Genomic DNA, 18,315 nt, shown 5'->3' on the forward strand with positions numbered 1-18,315 from the left:
ACATGTGTCTACATAGAGCAAAAAGTTAGTCAGAAATTGAATCCGTCAACTGTAGATTTCTAGCCAAGAGTCCTGCCTGCATTGATTCACTAAAATTGGCCAAGGCTCAACTTCAATCTACGGATAGAAGGATATTCTCCCAGGAAAAAGAAATATTCTAAAAACAGTCTTTTACTTATATAATTGTGATTGTATTATAGATGCTGCTAGAGAAGGTGGAATGAAGGTGTCATGCTAAAGTGGGGGCATCTTAAGGGGTGAAAAGTGGGCTCGGGGGGTGAAAGTGGAATGAGAGACATACACATGTCACAGACGCAAACAAATAAAGGTGACTCTAATATAAGGAAACCATGAAGAAGGAAGTAAAGCCTACATAGGCTGTAACCATACCTATGACAGTCACTCTGTTCCTCCTCTCAACCACAAAAGGCCAGGCATGGAATCACAGAAATTCAACCTTTAAAATTCCTATAAAGTATAGTTAACACCTTCCTTATGACATTTGTCACATTATATACTTTAGAGAATTTGAAAAGTGCAAAGAAGAAATGAGTATTTGTCCATCTTCCTACTACTCATGATTAACCACTAATATGGTATCTTTAGGGTCCTTTTCTCCAGAAACCAGTTGCCTTATGTTGATATTGGCTCCTCCACATGTCCCACTACAGAGAGTCACCTAGGACTGAGCTCCAAAACCCAGGTGTCTTCCTTCCCTCTCTCCCTCATCTAATTATGCCAGCCTTGTATCCTGCTCTTTCCGCTCCATGCTTGACCTCCAGATTTCCAAGGATACAGGCAGCTAATCTGATAACCCATTTGTGCCAGTGTGCTGATTAATGGATGGTGCTTGTAAATGGCCCCACCCTTTAGTCTCTCCTGGATGATCTATATATTTCAGCTGTGAGATGAATTCTAGCGGCATTGAGGCTTGACTCAAGTGGGAATATAGGTCATGCAGAGACCAGAAGGGAACTCTTTGGGAGGAAGCTGAATATGACACAGAGTAGGCAACTACTTGTTGCAACTAACACTGAATCAGCTCGCTGGCCAGACAGCAACAACAGAGATAAAAGAGCCCTGACATCCAACCCAAACTAGCTACTGAGAGGGCCTGGATAAAGCTGGGCTTTATGGTGCTCAGGAGCTGGGAGAAGGCAGGCAAACATCAGGCAAGTTTTGCAAGTAGCCCAATAGCCCTGGCCTTCCCTGAGCTTCATTTTTGCAAGGAGGAAATGGTAAAAGCTAAATTGGGTCAGATCTGCTGCAGCGGCTTGAACAAAATAACAAAAGCAAAAGCTTGCTGTGCAAAGAATTATAGGACACTTGAAACCTGGGACCATCTACTCTACCCCTCACCAAGCTGAGGCTTAGATGTGCCCAGAGAGACGTCCGCCTTCACCATAATGCTGGGTTGAAAGAAGATCTTGGATGTTTCAGCCTCAGAACTGTGGTGAAAACTCCTGACATCATCACCAGTTCTTCTGCCTGTTCTTGGCTGGTGGGTTCATGATAGAATCAAGGGATAGCCCTCCATCTGCTCCAAATGGCATCTGGTTGAGATTTGAACATTGTAACAGGGTTAGAAATGAACAATGTGCTAGACATGTTTGCATATAGCTTATTATTTAAATTTCATAACAATGATGAAAGCAGATATTATTTACAGAAAGGAAAATTGAACCTCAAAAATGTTAAGAAATGGGCCCATAGTCATACAACTAGTAAAGGGTGAGAGGCAAAATTGAAATTTGGACCTAAACAGCCCAGAACTTCTATTATGCCAAATTATCACTGAGATGCAAACAAATATGGGGAAATTCACAAATTTTTTTTAGGTCATTCTCCCTAAAGATCATATTATACGTATGTATTCATAATATACATATCATATTATACATATTATACATTATTCATACATTATACATATGATATTTTCCCAAAGACTAAAGATAACACATGGTTGGATTGGCAATTCACCATTACCTTCAATTCCTTGCTTCACTCTCAGAATTTCTCCCCTCATCTTACTTTATTAATTCTTTAAAATAAAATAATTCTTTAAAAAGTATAAATCATAAAATGTAAATGTTAGAGAGGATGCAGCACAAATTCCAAGACCCCCATCACTTTTCAATAACTACTTAACCTCCACCCAAGACCTTCTGAATTTTTCATTAAGTGACAAACCCAAGTCAGCCTGCAGTCTCCAGAGGCCTCTCTTGCCCTATTCAGGGCTATGGCTGGATTTCCAATTATTGTTGCTCTTCCTACAGGTTGATGCAAATCAATATGTTTACTTAATGGTCAGGCCAGATGCCTAAGTTTTAGCTGGCCCTAGTTTTACACTTTCCCTTCCCTTCCCAATTTTGGTTTCCCGAAGGAGTCCCCTTAAGGAGAATACTATCAAGGCATAAGAGAGGTGCTTCTGAGTTGGGACTCCAGAGACTGTTCCAAGAAATGCTCCCACACAATTACCTTCCCTATTAACCAGAGTAGGGTAGGATTGGTACCCTCTCATTGCATGTAGGGGACATGCAATGAGAGGGGGTCTTAACACTCTTATATGTATACAAGGCAGTCATTAACAGTCTATGATGGATTAATTAATACAATTATTAGTTTTGCCTTGAAAAATAGAGTACTCTGAGCTCAGGGAACATAACAGAAAGTAGGGAAATATTAACTGAAGAAAGAGTCTGGGAAAGGGTGTGGAGCATGGGAAGCTGCAATGGGGAACTCCCGGCAGTTCTAGGAGTTCTCAAGAGGGAGTCTCATATCCCCTAAAAAATCTTCTTTTCAAAAGAGTAACTCTGAAGAGTAACTCATGATTTGCATCACAGACACTTTGTCATAAGAGAGAAGTCCAGCTAACTACTGGTTATCTTTACTCTAGAACTGAAACTTTATTCTAGAAGTAAAACTAAAATTGATACTCCCTATTTGCCAATTTTAGATCCTTTTGGACATTAACCTAAAGTGTAAGTTTGGATATTCATTCAGGCACAAATGACTACTTTAACAGGAAACCTCTGGTGACCATATCTTAACATAATTAAATCAATCTATGGATAGTCATTTCATTTGATGAGGCACATAATTTGGGCTAGGAAGGGCCCTTTGATGTATAAATTCTTCCTTGTTAAAGAACCAATCAAAACTAAGAAATATGTGATGACTGGAATTCAAGCACGATGAAATTTTACCTCTGTCTAATGTGGTCATTAAAATACTGAGAAGTCGTTATTACTACACTATGAGCTTATTGAGGTAGAGGAATATCTGCACAACATCCTGATGAAGGGCCCTAATTAGTTAGGAGTAGGTTAGACAATGAGTAAAGGAAACCCTAAACCAACAGAAACTGCAAGAGAGTAGTTTGTCATGTAAAATCCGGGTAGATGATTCTGCACTGTTATAGCGCTCTAGTGTCAGGCTCCTTTTACCTGGTTGCTTTCTAGTGCGTAGACTCGCAGTCCAAGATGGCACCATCTGAATTCCAGGTATTGGAGTAGAGAAAACGAATGCCGGGAAAGACATTTTCTGAAATTTCATATACCACTTTCAATACCATCACATCACCCAGAATCAGCTAGTCACACCAGACTACAAAGGAGGCTGGAAGTATAATCTTTATTCCTAGTGTTCATCATAAATGTAGAGATTCTGTTATTTTGGGGACTAATGAGTGAATTGATATTGGGGCACAACTAGCAGTACCTACCACAAGTCCTATGAAGAATTAGGCAACAGCTGGACTGGAAGCCATCAGAGCTCTATGTGTGTGTGTGGTGGGAGGGTGGAAGGGTATGTGCTTTGTTTGTATGTTCATAGTGTCTAGTGTAGATGTCTCCTCACTGAAGGAGTTTCCAGTTAGAGACAAGATATGAATCTGAAGAAAGATACCTAGAGAAACTGGTAGGAAATTAGAAGAGCCAACAAGTGATAAAAATGGAAAGCGCAACGGTTCTTCGGAGGATAAAGGCTTCAGTGGAAGGCTTCTGGGAGGAGCTGAGGCTTGAGCAAGGCCCAAAAGAAAGGTGCCATTCGTAGGTAGGCAGAGAAGAGAAAGAAAAGATTGAGGATAAGACATAGGATAAGCAATGCCATAGAAAGGAGGGTAAGTCTAGTTGGGCTCCAATATTCCTACTGCATTATGTAGGACAAGCATTTTCCATTTTTAGTTCTTGTGTTTCAAATATGTATATATTTATTTATTATTATTTAAGTTAAAAAATGTTTATTTTAATTTTCAAGAACTTAAGATTTCTGTAATGTATGTAGCATATAAGGTGATACCACAATATTAAATATTTATTTAATACAAATATTTATTCAATGCCCAATCTGCACTTAATATCGTGTTAAAAGCCATGACTTCATTCAGAACATTTCCTCTAAAAATCATGCAAATTATTCACATGAAGATTTTGGGAGAATATATAAAATTATGAAAAGTTTAGTTTACAAAATCAGATAAAGATAAGAATGAGCTGAGACATGTGGTCCATACCAAGTCCAAACTGATAATTAATCTGAATTAACCAGGTAATAGAAAAGAGAGGGTTATGAGGTCAAAAATAAATGATAAAAGTCTGATTAATTTATATAATTACCTCCTCTTGCCTTTGTCTCTGAAGTATGAGCAAAGGTACCCTTCTTCTCTTCCTCCCTCCCTTCTTTTGTTTCTTCTTTTTTTCTTTCTCCACATAAGCATCACCATTGGCCCATAAACTTGAGGAAAGCCAGGACTATACCTATCTTCTTTGCTACTCTACTTCCAGTGCCCAACACATTGAAAATGCAAAAATATTTGTTGAATTGAATTGACAACTTATTCACAAATATGTATATGTATGCATTTAAGAATATTATTTATGTAACACATTTACGAATTCAAACATACATAATTAAAAATAAATGCATCAATAATTTTTTTTGCAAAACACAAAGCTTTTTTTTTTCCATTTAAACAGTGGCTCAAATTATCTCAGAAATGCATGCATGCATGCAAGTCAGTAGTGGGAAAACCTGGGTATATTTTACCTGGAAAAATTATTTCAAACTTATGAGTCATGAGCCTACATGTGAATGTATAAGAAGCTACTTAACCTTTTTCAAAATACTATCTTTGGGCTTGTTAATTTAGATATGTATATTTGCTGTCTTTTTAAAATTAATTTCGGCTATGATTATACTCTTATTTTTATTATTTTCTTCCTTCTACTTGTACAAGTTCATTTTGCTGTTCTTTTCCCTAACTTCTGTAGATGAATAATGAGATCAATGATCTTTCAGTTTCTACTCTTTTCTATTACATATAATTTGGGCTATAAATTCCACTCCATATACCACTTTAACTGCATTCCAAAAGTTTCTATATGTTGGATTTTAGTTATTATTTAGCTCTAATGTATCATTGTGATTTCTTCTTTGACTCATGAGTTATTTAGAACTATATTGTTTAATTTCCAAACGTATGGGATTTTATGTTATTTCTGGGTTATCTCTTTGTTATTAACTTCTAGTTAACTCCATTTTGTCATAGATCATTCTCTGACCTTTAAAATGTTTTAATCATTTGAAATATGTTAAATCATGCTATATAGTTCATGCTCCATGCCTATCTTTTCCATATTTTCTATTGGTCTATGCTTTAGTCTGGATATCTTTTATTGATCTAACTTCCAGTTTACCAATCCTCTCTTCAATTGTATCTAGTCTGCCATTAAATCAATTTATAGAGATCTTACTTTCTGTCCTTGAGTTTTTTTCTTCTGGAATTTCTATTTCTCTTTTTTTTTTTTAATGAAAAGTATGAATCCAGTGAAATTAGTCAACTTTTCTTTTCTTAAATACATTAAACACAATTATTTTATAGTCCATGTCTGATAACTCCAAAATCTGGATTAACTTTTACTGTTCCTATTGTCTCTTTTTTCTTTTACCCATCTCCTTGAATGCCTAATAACTTTTGATTGAATGCTAAACATTGTGTATAAAACTTACAGAAGTTCTGATTAATGCTACTTTCCTCTAGAGAATGTACTTTTGATTTTTATGGGCAGTTCACCTTAATTTAATCAGATATTGAATTAATTTGGAGCTAGTCTTCTATCTTTGTAAGACCTAGTCTGTTTATCCTTACTGCTAAGATGACAGCCTTCAAGCTTTCCAAATAAAAGCCTGGGAATATTTACAAGAACCCCTTCTTCTTGGTGTGGCCTGAACTATAATATTTTTCTTCCCATAATTTTGGCTTCAGAAAGCTCGGTCTAGCTTCTTAACCTCTTAGTGTGTTTTATTCTTGAACTCTCAACCTCTTGCTACATGCTGCTTAGGAATCATTACTTTCTTCAAGAGGAAAAGCAGTACAAGAATTTACTTCTTTATTTTATTTCTCTCTATGACTTTGGCCCTTCAAGTCCTGGCTACCTTGGAAGTCCTAAACTACATTTTTGTCTTCCCACATTCATGATATTGTCAGACAGTACTTAGCTTTTTTACTTTTAGCTACTACTTTCCATTTGGTTTCTCAGACTCTTGCTCCCTGTGGGGCTTCTGAGTCAGCAAATGTCTTGAGGAAAGAAACAGTGCAGAATATCAGGCTTTCCTCAATGCATTTTGGGAATCCCAGAACTTCATGTTTTGGCTTCCTTGGTTGCTCTCAAGTACCCTCAAACAGGTGTTCTTTGATCTCAGTGGGTGAGCAGGTATGATACAAGCTATTCCATGAGAGCCTGAAGTGGAAGTCTATTCATCCCACCACATAACTAAAAGCCTACTGGAAGTCATCCTAAATCTTAACCTTAAGTTTTGCTTATCCAGCAGAGACATGTAGGAGGGTAGAGAGAGCTTGCGAATATAAATAACAGAGTAGAGAGGGATATGGGTGGGAGGGACCTGGCTGGAGGTGGCAAAGAATCTGATATCTACCACTGTAGAAGGTGATTAAACTAGCTGTTGCCTCCTCTGGCCAGAACTCTTGAATGTCCTAAGCCAGCCTGCTCTTCCTCTCTGGGCTTTTCCTTCCCATCAAGGGCATAGTCTCTTGACTCTTACTGTGTGTGGCCAGGACCCCATGTTTCTGGCAGTCCTTCTTTAGGGTGGTAAGAGCTAGCCAGACAAGCATCCTATACAGACACTGTAGAAAGGAATTGGTGATGAATACAAAAGTAGTTTATGCAGAAGGTTGTGGGTGAGACATCAGTTGTTGGGGAAGAATTGCAGCAAGACAGGAATCTAGGGTAAGGAAAATCTCTAGCAGTAGTTGGTACCCAATGAATACTTTGAAATCGCTGAAGCAAAGTGCTTGTTTCTTGTTCTGATTCACTTAAAATCCACTGGGCAAGATAGAACACTTGTATTCATACAAGTGATATAATAATTCTGATTTTTTCTAAGGTAACAGATTTTCCTTTATTTACTCTTTAAGCCAACTAACTAAAAGTTGGACCTTGAATAGAAGCGGTATCCTAATACAAATGAAATTGCCTTTATAATGTATAAGGACCTTTTTAACAACATCTCTCACCCTGCCACCTCAATTCTTCTGCTGATGTCTTCCTCATCTTTCCACAATAGACACTTTGATTTCCACATAAAAGTTCAACCCCACTCCAGGCATCAAATCAATTGGATTTAAATAAGAACTTAAGTAGTCTTTTCATTCTCCTCTTGAACCAATAGGGTGATGCTTAGAACCTGGTCATTGTGCAAGTAATGTTGGAGGAGCCTAACATGCCCTGGTGCTGAATGTTTGGTTCCCCGCCAGAGTAATCTATTCCTGTACTGATCATTGGACAGGACTCAGTCCCCCACAGGGCCTCTATTCTGACCACCAGGATCCCTCCGCTTGAGTTTCAGAGCCATAGATACTTTCTTGGACATCACCACTCTACAGAGCATTCAGAGGACTCCACTTTTGCCTTCACCTCTATTATGACTACCACTTCTAATGACCTGACTTGCATCGTGTCCCTTTGCCAGATCTGGGTCCTTGTCTTACTCTGGCAATCTCCTCTTTCTCTCAGGCTCTGAATAGATCTCACAGATGCTACTTGCAGAGTTTTGCTGCCCTGGCTTCACTATCACCAAGCTCTGCCTACCTATCGGTACACCCGCAACTTCATCTTTGACCCTTTATTGCAGTTGCAACTAAATGTTGATATCACTGTTGGGAGCTTACCCTGCCTATATGACTGATCCACTGCTTTCAGGGAGCTTTCCCCACAAAGTCTGCCACACCTTCTAAACAGATATAGCACTAAGCTCTGACCCTTTTCACACCTACTCTGGCACAACTAATCAATATATGAATCTTTAGATAAGAAATATAATTGCCTTTTATCAGTCTTGTGTTCCACGTAGAGAATAGGCTTAATCACCACTTTCATAGGGAGGCACCCTTATTTAAAGAATAGCATTATATAAACAAGCCAGGGTTTATCTTATCCACTAAGGTTAAACAAAATTAAATCTTATTAATTTGTTCATTTTGTTTCTCCTTTGTTCTTTTAAACTTGGGTGTATTGGTTTGAGAGAACTGCATTATGTATCACAACTTTGCAATCATATATAGATTGCTCCAGTGTTTAAAGCATTAGATGCAGACAGTAATGATCTCCAAAGGATGATGTATCACCACAAGCAGAATTTTGAGTGAACTAAAGAAATGACAGTTCACATAGGAGAGACAGAAAGATAATCTAGGCAGATAAGATGACGTGGAAACCACTCCCATTTGCTTACTTGACATCCTATGTATCAGCCACTGTGATCAGTATTTTACACACATTATCTCATTGTTTAGAAGGAAAGAATTAACTATTGAGAAATTGAGGACCAGAATGGAAACACATATACACACACATACAATTTAATTGATTGAAGAAGTTTTCAGTGGCCGATGAACATTCTTTCTGCACATCAGTTTCTCCTCATTTTAAATAACGGATGACACAGATTGATTATAGACAATATAATCAATTATGGGTACCCGTGCTATTGTCTATAAGGGAACTTGTTTATTTATAATACTATGTAAGATGTCCCAAAGCCGATGACCTTGGTAAAATTAACTGAGGTAATGGATTAGCAAAGATGAAAATGATTGTACTTGGTCATCGTTTCTGACCGAACTCAGAATCGTCTTCAACCCACTTTTCTGCAGACCTGAAACTAAAGATTGTGAGCTCCTGTCTGGATTGAGAGTGTCTCCCAGGCTAGGATAGTATCTTATCCTTCTTTATACATTTCATAGTGCCTATCATTATGCCCTGTACCCAGTAGCTTGCAAGGTGGATGGATGGATGGATCCTATATCTGTCACTACGAATATATGACATTGCAAGAACTGATTTTGCTTTGCAAAAGAATTTTGCCAATTTTTTCAGAATTTTCAGAAATACCTCATATATAAGTTCATACTTACAGCTATTCTTAACCTCTCAAAATATTTTTTCTTTTACTTTTTCCTCTACTGCATCTTCTTACTATCAATTATTACAAAATAAAAATTTGAGTATTTACTGAGAGAATATCGGTATAACTTTGAAGCATTCAACCCTATTTTCTTTCTTTTGGGCCACAATTCAGAGTAAAAATGGACACTCACAAATGTGTATGCCAAATTATTTTCTCAAAGGGATCATGTCCAGGTATCCTTGTTTTGAAGGTTCATTAGGGCACTCATTTGCTGAACCTCCTAGTTCTCAGTTCTCTTTTTCCCAGTATGAGTTGGTCTGCAGAGGGGATAACCAAGCCCTGAGAGCTGAGTACAAAGGGAAGGGCTCTGGATGTGCAGTACAATGTGCTGTTGTCACCTGCGTGAAAATTTGGGAAAGTCAGTTTATCTTTCTGGTTCTGTTTTCCCTCATCTCCAAAATGAACTGTTTGGTCCAAATGATCTCTACCAAACCAGCGAGCTCTATAATTTGAAGTTTCAATGTTACTGTGATTCATTTAGTTCAGAAGGCTGAAATCAACAAACTCATTCAATACTTTCTAAAGAGGTGATATAAGAAGCATCCAGGTGTCTCTGCTGCTTCCTGGCTAGGTAATACTTCAATAGAGTGGTTGGATGGAGCCGTGAATACGAGATGGGCTCTGGAGGCAGACTACTGGGCTTCAAATCCCAGTTCCACTAACCACTGGCTGTGTAACTATGAGTCATTTGTCTCAGCTTCCTCAGCTGGTCCAGTTTCACGGCCCTTGTGTTGACTCATTTGAAACTGGGGTTGAACCAAATGGCGTTTTCGATGATCTATCTAGTGTCAGGATTCATAGTACTGTATTTGATGGGTGCACTGACATGAATAGCTTAACTATCAAGCGGTAAAGAGTGCCTCTGTGGATTCCAATCCCGGAAATCAGAATAAACTCATTGGTCAAGAAGCAGGGCTCAAATTAATGTTTGCTCATGGCCGTCCTCCTACCATTCTAAAAGCTATCCTCCTCATAGGAGCATTATGTCTCTCTAATGCTCATATGACATTGGTCAAGCCAAGAGCCAAATCCAGCCAGCAATAATGAGCTGATAATTCCACATGCTTATAAAATACTCCATGGTAAACTGAGTTACCCAAATTGGACTATCGTGCTTTCTCTCTATCTATGTCCTATGTTTCTTTTCAGGGCAGTTCAAGATAACCATAAGTGCTTCTATTTTGACTGCAGCTTACTTGGATCTTTCTCTTTTCAACTCTTAGTTTCACAGCAACATATGGATAGTTAGCACCTTAAAGATCATCTCACCTAATCTCTTTCTTAGGAGGGAATCCTTCCCACATCTTCTTATATGTCAGTAGCAAGAATAGCTTTGTATTATCTCTTGCATTTTTAATTTATTGGTTCACATGTAATCTTGTCTGCCAAAATTGATTGCAAGCTGCATGAGGGTAGGAAAGTGCTGTGTACAGAGGACTCGCCTGCTATTAATAGCTGATCTTGGGTAAGAGGTTAAGAATAAGCCATAATCTCTCTGTTCTTCAGGTTTGACCACTAATAAATGAAGAGGGTGGAATGACTGTCCCACTTCTAAAGATGCGTGAGTTTCTTTTACTCAACCGAAAGTTCTCAAGGTAAAGAACATATCTTGATTTTTGGTATATCTCTAGTACCAAGTATAGGTCAAATACAGTAGATTCTCAATGAAAGTTGATTGACAAAAAATATGCCATGTATCTGCTGCACTCTTACAACGTCCAGCGTGATCTTAGCCACAAAGGTGCTTGTCATACATTATCTCATTTAACTGCCCTTAATCCTCACTTAAACCCTAGAGAGTTGATGCTATATCAGTAGGCCCATTTTTCAGATGAAGAAGCTGAAGCCCAGAGAGATAGCTTGCCTAGTTTTTCTCAGGGTGAGTCAAAACCAAGCCCATCTAATTTCAAAGCCCAGGTTCTTCCCACATCACAAGATGACCTTGGTATTGGAAACATGTAAGTTTGCTGAGAGTTTTCCCTCTTCATTGTAAACACACTTGGAGGGCCAGTCCAGCCCATGTCCCATCATAGTCCAGCCCATATTCCTCATAATCCTCCTGAAGAAATGCTTGAGGCTGGAGGGTAATGTGTGTACCAGCCCCTTGGCCTCAGTCATAAGGACCAGGAGCACACCTTTGATGCACTGGGAGGCAATCAGATAGTTTTCTATGAGGAAATGGGACCACAGAAAAGATTGCAGCTGAGAGTTGTCATGGAGGGTAGGGGGAACCAAAGTCAGATGCCAAAGTTGTGAAGGAGCAAAACCAAGCATCTTGTGGAGAAAATTTGTCTCGGTAAGAATGGAGCAGATAGATAGAGAGAAGCACAGGCAAGAGTCAGTGTGACCCTGGAGAGGGAGAGAGAGAGACAGAGGAGCTGCTTGGCAACTTCCCAGTTCCCGCGAGGCTTGGCTGTACTTCTTATATTCGCCTTCCATGAGGTTCCCCTGTATCCTTTCAATAAATTTCCCTCAATTTAATTTAGCCATCCCTACAACACCTTTCTGTGCATCCCTCTGCCTGTTATGGCCCAAGTAGGTAGATTCTTAGGGGGAATGAAGAGCCTGCATCTCCCTGTGGTATTCCTTTGGGATCTCCTTCTGGCTCCTGTGCCATACACAGTGATATAAACATAAACTCCTTATAGCTGGGTTCCTAAGGCTCAGTTAGGAATTGGTAACATTCCAAATCTTGCTGCAGATTTGGGGCACTCTGAAGTCACAGTGACAAAAAAATCTGCCAAGGAGGCAGAGAATGAAAACCCAGAAGAATACTCCTCCCAGCACCTTGTTGCCTTTCAAGTAGTGAAAGCCACTGTCCTGGAGCATCCTCACGAGAAACCATGTGCCAAGGAAGCTTCCTTTAGTGAATTTCTTGCAGCCAGGAAGGCAAAGATTTCAAAACTACAATCCAGTCATTGTCAGACCTGGAATTCCCTTCCTAGGACAATTACATTTTGTTCCTGCTTAGCTCCTAGTTGCTTAGCAACCACAGTAGCATCAGGGGAAGCCACTGGAGAGAAGAGCCCTTTCCAAAGTGGGGCTGGGGTGAGAATAATCAGGAGTGGAAATTACCTTCTCACTTCCTTGAAAGAGAAAGATACGATGTGGACCTCAGAGGTGGCAGAATTAGGCTGCATCTGTAGGGAGTCATTTAAACGTCCACATTGTATTTAAGAATCGAAACCAGCATTTGAACAGAATTATTTAACTTTGCAATATAACTTTATATCTGACATTTTCTGTAAGTCTCATGATGATTGATACCTTACGGCGTGATTACAGTTCTCAGTTTATAGAGGAGGAAACTGAGGTAGAGGGGGCTGAATAATGTGCTCAGCTTCACCAAGCCAGTTAATGGCAGAGCAGGACTAGAATCCAAGTCTACTGTTTTCTATCTCTCTATTGTAGCCTTTATTGATTGATTGATTCATTCATTCATTCATGATATAGGACCAATGTTCATCCAATATACATAGGTAGGCATGATGGTGTGAATATATCAGAATTTTTAAATAACCACTGCTCCAAACTCACCCCCATGCCCCTCACTGTATCACTCTGTCCCTCCTGAACCTCCCCAGGATCCAAAAACTAAAGAGATATCACCTGGACGAGCAGAGCCATGTGTTAATATCCATTCTGACTGATTGGCCCTATGTCATATTGATTGTTAAATATTTTTGACATTCCACCAACCCTTAGTGGACATACTGGGCTCCAGGTACAATTTTATTCAGTGGAGATACAGAGTATAACGCAAAACCATTGACCTCAAGGAGTTCACAGATTGTGGCTGGAGGGAAGTAAAAAATAAGGGCACACAATCTTTTCTGGAATACTTCTCATGACAGGGAGCTCATTACTATTTGAGATGATCTGTTCTCATCTTCCATCCAATCACAGAGTTTTCCATTACAAATATTGAGCTGAGATCTGCCTCCCCATTACCTGAGCTGATTGGGGCTTGTTATGCCCTCCAGAGCAGAGTCAAGCAAACTAATCCCTATTTTCCCTGAAGCCTTTCTTAAACTTAAGGACAGCTTTCATATCCCTCTTCAATTGTTCACAATATGCTCTCACTGTCCTACTGGAATCAAAAATAGAGAGAATTCTACAGCTCCTTTTTCAGAAGTGGGATCTGAGGGTCAGAGAGATGAGGGGACTTGCCAAATAAGCTTAAAATTAAGTCTCCTTAACAATCTGGTTTGTGGTCTTTTCATTGGGTCATTGGAACATTCTCCTAATCTCTACATTTCCAGAATCGCCCCCAAACTCCAAAGATGATCCAGTCACTCTACAGTTCACTGCAGCTATCACCTTCGGTTAGGTACAGCTTCTATTAATGCTACCTAAGAGGGTAGCAGCTTAGCAAGTATCCTGATCACATCGTGGGGGCATGCCCTTTCTATTGGATCCACAATTCTCAATGCTGGTTGCATATTAGAAGCATCCGGGGCATTTATTTTTAAGACCAATTAAATAAAAATGGGTCCCAAGCATCAGTAATTCCCCCAAGTAATTCTGATTCATGATAAGTATTGAGAAGCTCTACATTAGATAATACCACTTCAATATCCAAAAAGGTGAGAATCAATACGGTATTTGAACCCAAGAAGGGAAGGTGACTGGCTCTGAGAATTTGATTATACTACTTGATTTCAACTTCTTATAAAGGAAGAAGTTAGGTTTGACTCATTTCTTTCTGCTTTTAGTTTCAGAGATGTGAGAATGACACGATCTACCCTTGTACTTCGAACCATTCCTTGCTTACATACTTGCCATTTATCTGGCTCTCAAGTCATGTAGGGAATGATCATCTTGCAGATCCTTGCAGTATCTCTGGTGCGGGGCCTGGGGCAAGGAGGGGTGGTTCATGATGGCCATTTCACGGGTTTGGCGTGAGGATGCCAAGAGCACAGAGCAACAGCCCAGCTGGAAGCAAATCAGCTATCTGGTGAGATCAGAGGAACATTTATTCTTGCCCACATTTATTGACATTGTCCACGCAAGGCACAGCCCAGTCCTCAAAAGTTTTATCTTTGGTTCGTAAAACAGGTTATAGAAAAAAAGGTATATGTGTGCAAAAGGGAAAAGGAAATATGTATGTTAAATAGATAATAAATGTGCAGCAATTCTAAAGAGGACATGATTTCTGAACTCACCCTCCTCCTACCATTTCTGCATCTGTGCTCCATGTACTTCGTAAACATCCCCTTTCTGGTATTTCCATATATTAGATATAGTTAGCAGTTTGCATGCCAGTCTCTTCCACTAGGTTTCAAATTCTTGAGTTTGTACCTCTAGTTGCTACCATAGTGTCTAGTATAGTCCATGCTACATAATTATTTGCTGAGTGACTGTAAGATGCTGACGTTGGAAATTGTGTACGACTAAGAGGTGTATGTTGTGTGCATTCCCAGAAGCTGCTCAGATTGTCCCTTTATTTTCTCAATGGTCCTGAGGCCCTGGGAATAGGTATCTTACAATCGCATGGCACTAATTTTCAGGTCAACTCCTTTACTAGCTGCAGACTTTCTGTGTTTCAGGGTCTGGTTCTCAGATAGCCAATAAGTGGTCTATTGGGGAAAAAAGATAAGAATTCCTGTGATAGTTAGCTAGGATTTGAGTACAGGTCCTATTCTGTCAACAGATATATCGTTTAGAAGTGGGGCTTTAGTTTTCAGGAATCCTTTATTACTATATACTAAAAATTATATTATTATTTTTATATTATTAAAGTACTGTATTATTATATATTTAAAATAAAAATACATACAAATATATTATATGTAATGTATATTATACGTAGATGTATATACACATGTATATATGTGTTTTATATATAGATACATAAAACAAAGAAAGATAAGTTTCCCTTTTCCTTCCCCTCCCCTCTTGTGATGGGAAGATGGGCTACATGTAAGGAAGGAATATTGAATATGAGAAGTTAGGGGACATAGAGTCTATTCACGGTTTTTCCTTAACTTCATGACCCAGGGAGTCCACTGCATCTCTATCGCTGATTTCTCAGCTTTAAGATGATGGGGTTTGACTAGGTGAACTCCCAGGTGAACTTTCACTGCCCTATAATTTGTAGACTTACCATCTATTACAGTGAATTTTCAATAAGGCATGCTCTTCTCTGAGCTGCTCTTCAAAGAAACACAACAATGCAGGCAGGAAGACCCTGTAACTATTCCTAAATTACAGAAGGTAAAGGACTTGGTCAACAAGCTTTAGCTTGGGCTGGGATGACACCAGCCAGCCATACGATCATGGGCAAACTCTTCTGATTTCTGGGGCTCACTTCCTCCATTTGAAAAGTGTAGGAAATGGCCCACATGCTATCTTAGTCTTCTGTGGACTTTGGTATAGGATTTCAGAAATCCGGGTGCACAAGGAAATGGGCAAAGGTCATCTGATTACAGAGAATGGTTGTTTTGACAGTATATTTTGTGCCTTGATCTCTACTTCTCTCGTCAGCTCATTATGCCCTGCTGTTTTTTTTTTTTTTGTTTAAATTAAGCATTACTTTCCCACTAAGAACCATATTCCAATATAAAGGGTAGCAGAAGACTTACTGAAATGTTGTTCCAGTGGAGGTCTTGCAGTGATGAGGAACAGAGGAAACGTTTGTGGCCAATTAGAAAATTCCTCTGAAAAAAGAGGATGGAATCTCACATGGGCCAGAGGGGAGTGAACTATCTGTTCAGAGCCAGACCAAACCCCATCCAGGGACGTGGACCAGGATGGTAGTTGGGGGTCCTCTGACCCAGTTTCCCTTGCCCCACTTCACTGCAGCATTCCTGGGAAAACAGTGATGACAGTGAAGAAGCCCCCTGACAGAACTCAGACGAGTAGCCAACCCAGGTAGTCAGTGGCTGATGGGGGGACATCCCCAATGACTACCAAATCATTCCTCAATCCAAACGTCCAAAACTCTCACAGAGGACGTGTTAGTCAGGGGTCCTCTCAGAATCCGAGTTCTGAGTAAACTCTACCCCGAGGTCTTGAAGCAAAACCACTTTCAAACCTTCCCGAATCTGTATCTGTCCCATAATGTAGACATGTCTCTGAGAGGTTCCATTCCTCAGTTGCCTAAGATTGCAACTGAAATGTCCCCTTTTGCAGCCCAAATACAAACGCTCAAAGAGATTAAAATACCACCATATTTTGCATGAACTGAAGACATTCCGCCTTATTCTTTCCACCACCCTGAATAGGAAACTGCATGCCAACGTGCATTTGTCATCGGTCCGTGTCTTTCCCCTCATCAAATGTCCAACTCTCGTGAATAAAGAGGAAATGCACCTAAGAATCTGAATGCATAACAAAAAAATAACCCCCTGAAAGTGAAATGTAATTACCAGGTTAAAAAAAAAATGCACCTAGTTTCGAGAGCCTATCACATCTCGCGCCTCCGCGCGCAGCAGCCCCCAACACTGCCCCTGTTGTGTCAGATAGTGGCAGTGTTGAGCCCGGGAACCGGCGCCGAGCCCGCGGCCGCCCAGTCTCCGCGGGTGACTCCGGCGCGCAGGAGCCACCGGGCCGCGAGGGCGCTGGGGAGCGGGAGGGGCGGCGAGGGGTTCCCGGTCGGCCTCCACGAAGTGTTTGCCTTCTCCCCCGGCAAGAGCCCCACTCCCTCCAATTGATCGAAATTCACCGAAATTCACCGAGAGGGAGGGTGGAGGGAGGGTCGCTCGCTCCTTACTGGCTGCGCCTCCCCCGGCTCGACCCGGGGAACCGGCCCTCGGTCCGTGGGGCGAGCAGTGTGGGCGCCGCGCCCCCTCCGAGGCAGATCGCGGGGTGGCGGTCCTCGCTCGGCTCGGCCGCGCGGCCGCTGCGATCCTCCCCCCTCCCCCGCCCGCGCCCTCCCCCTTCCTTTCACTAGGACTCCGGGACTCGGGAGAGGGCGCGGGAGGCAGGCACACGGGCCCGACCCCACTCCAGCGCTCGCCTGGGACGCGGGCGGGCGGCGAGGGGACGCGGCGGGGGCGCAGGGCGGGCGCGGCCATGGAGCGGCGGCGGCGGCGGCGGCGGCAGCAGTAGCGACCGCGGGCGGACGAGCCGGCGGGCAGGGCCGCCCGGCGCCGCGGATCGAACTGCACAGCTCAGCAAAAGCGCCCTCGCCCTCCGCGCGCCGCCTCCTGCGAGCCCAAACCCGGCAACATTTTTTAAAGCTCCAATCCATCCTTTGAAGAAAAGGAAAAAAAAATTAGCATTGATCGGAGAGACGGGGATATATATACATATATAATTTTTTTTTTTTTTGGCTCCTGCTAAAATTAGCCAGGCTCGCCGCGCGCCTGTGTGCGAGTGTGTGTGCGTGCGGGCGTGTGTGTGTGAATGTGATTACTCCAGGACTCCTCGGGCTCCGGAGACGCCATTTTCCCCCTTGATATCTCTCTCCATAAATCGGTGGCGCGGCGGAGGCGGCCGCGCAGGGCGGGAAGCGCGGGGCCGGTCCGGGCGCCCGCCGCTCGCCGCCGCCTCCGCGCGCCCGGGGGCCCCGGCGCCCCCCGAGCGAGGGCGGCCCGCCCGCGGCTCGCCGTTTGACAGATGCTCATCGCCATGGAGTTGCCGCAGCAGCACCTTTGGGGGCTCAGGCGAGCGACCGGAGCCGGGATCTGAGCGATCGCCGGGGCCAGCGGAGCCGGAGCCGCCGGGACATGGGTGAGCACGCGCGGCGACCTTGGCCCGGGAGCTCCGCGCCCAGCCTCCCGCCGCGCCGCGGGCCCCCGCACGCCCGGGGCCGGTGGCGGTGTGTGTGCCCTGCATGCAAAAGTTAACGTCGCCTCGCCAGGGCTTTGACTTTGCACGGGGCGG

At 41.9% G+C, this 18,315-nt stretch overlaps 1 protein-coding gene across 1 annotated transcript in view; it reads left to right on the forward strand.

The window, feature by feature from the left end:
* The first annotated feature begins 17,952 nt into the window (after window positions 1-17,952).
* The window catches only part of SETBP1 (SET binding protein 1), a 362,547-nt gene continuing 362,184 nt past the window's right edge, over window positions 17,953-18,315 (forward strand). The window contains exon 1 of the mRNA XM_087439168.1: window positions 17,953-18,162. The gene's annotated coding sequence lies outside the window, so the exon portion shown is untranslated. The remainder of the gene's footprint in view (window positions 18,163-18,315) is intronic.

The sequence above is a fragment of the Ceratotherium simum genome, chromosome 14, assembly GCF_057802395.1.
Source record: "Ceratotherium simum simum isolate JZ-2026a chromosome 14, ASM5780239v1, whole genome shotgun sequence".
Classification (NCBI taxonomy): domain Eukaryota; kingdom Metazoa; phylum Chordata; class Mammalia; order Perissodactyla; family Rhinocerotidae; genus Ceratotherium; species Ceratotherium simum.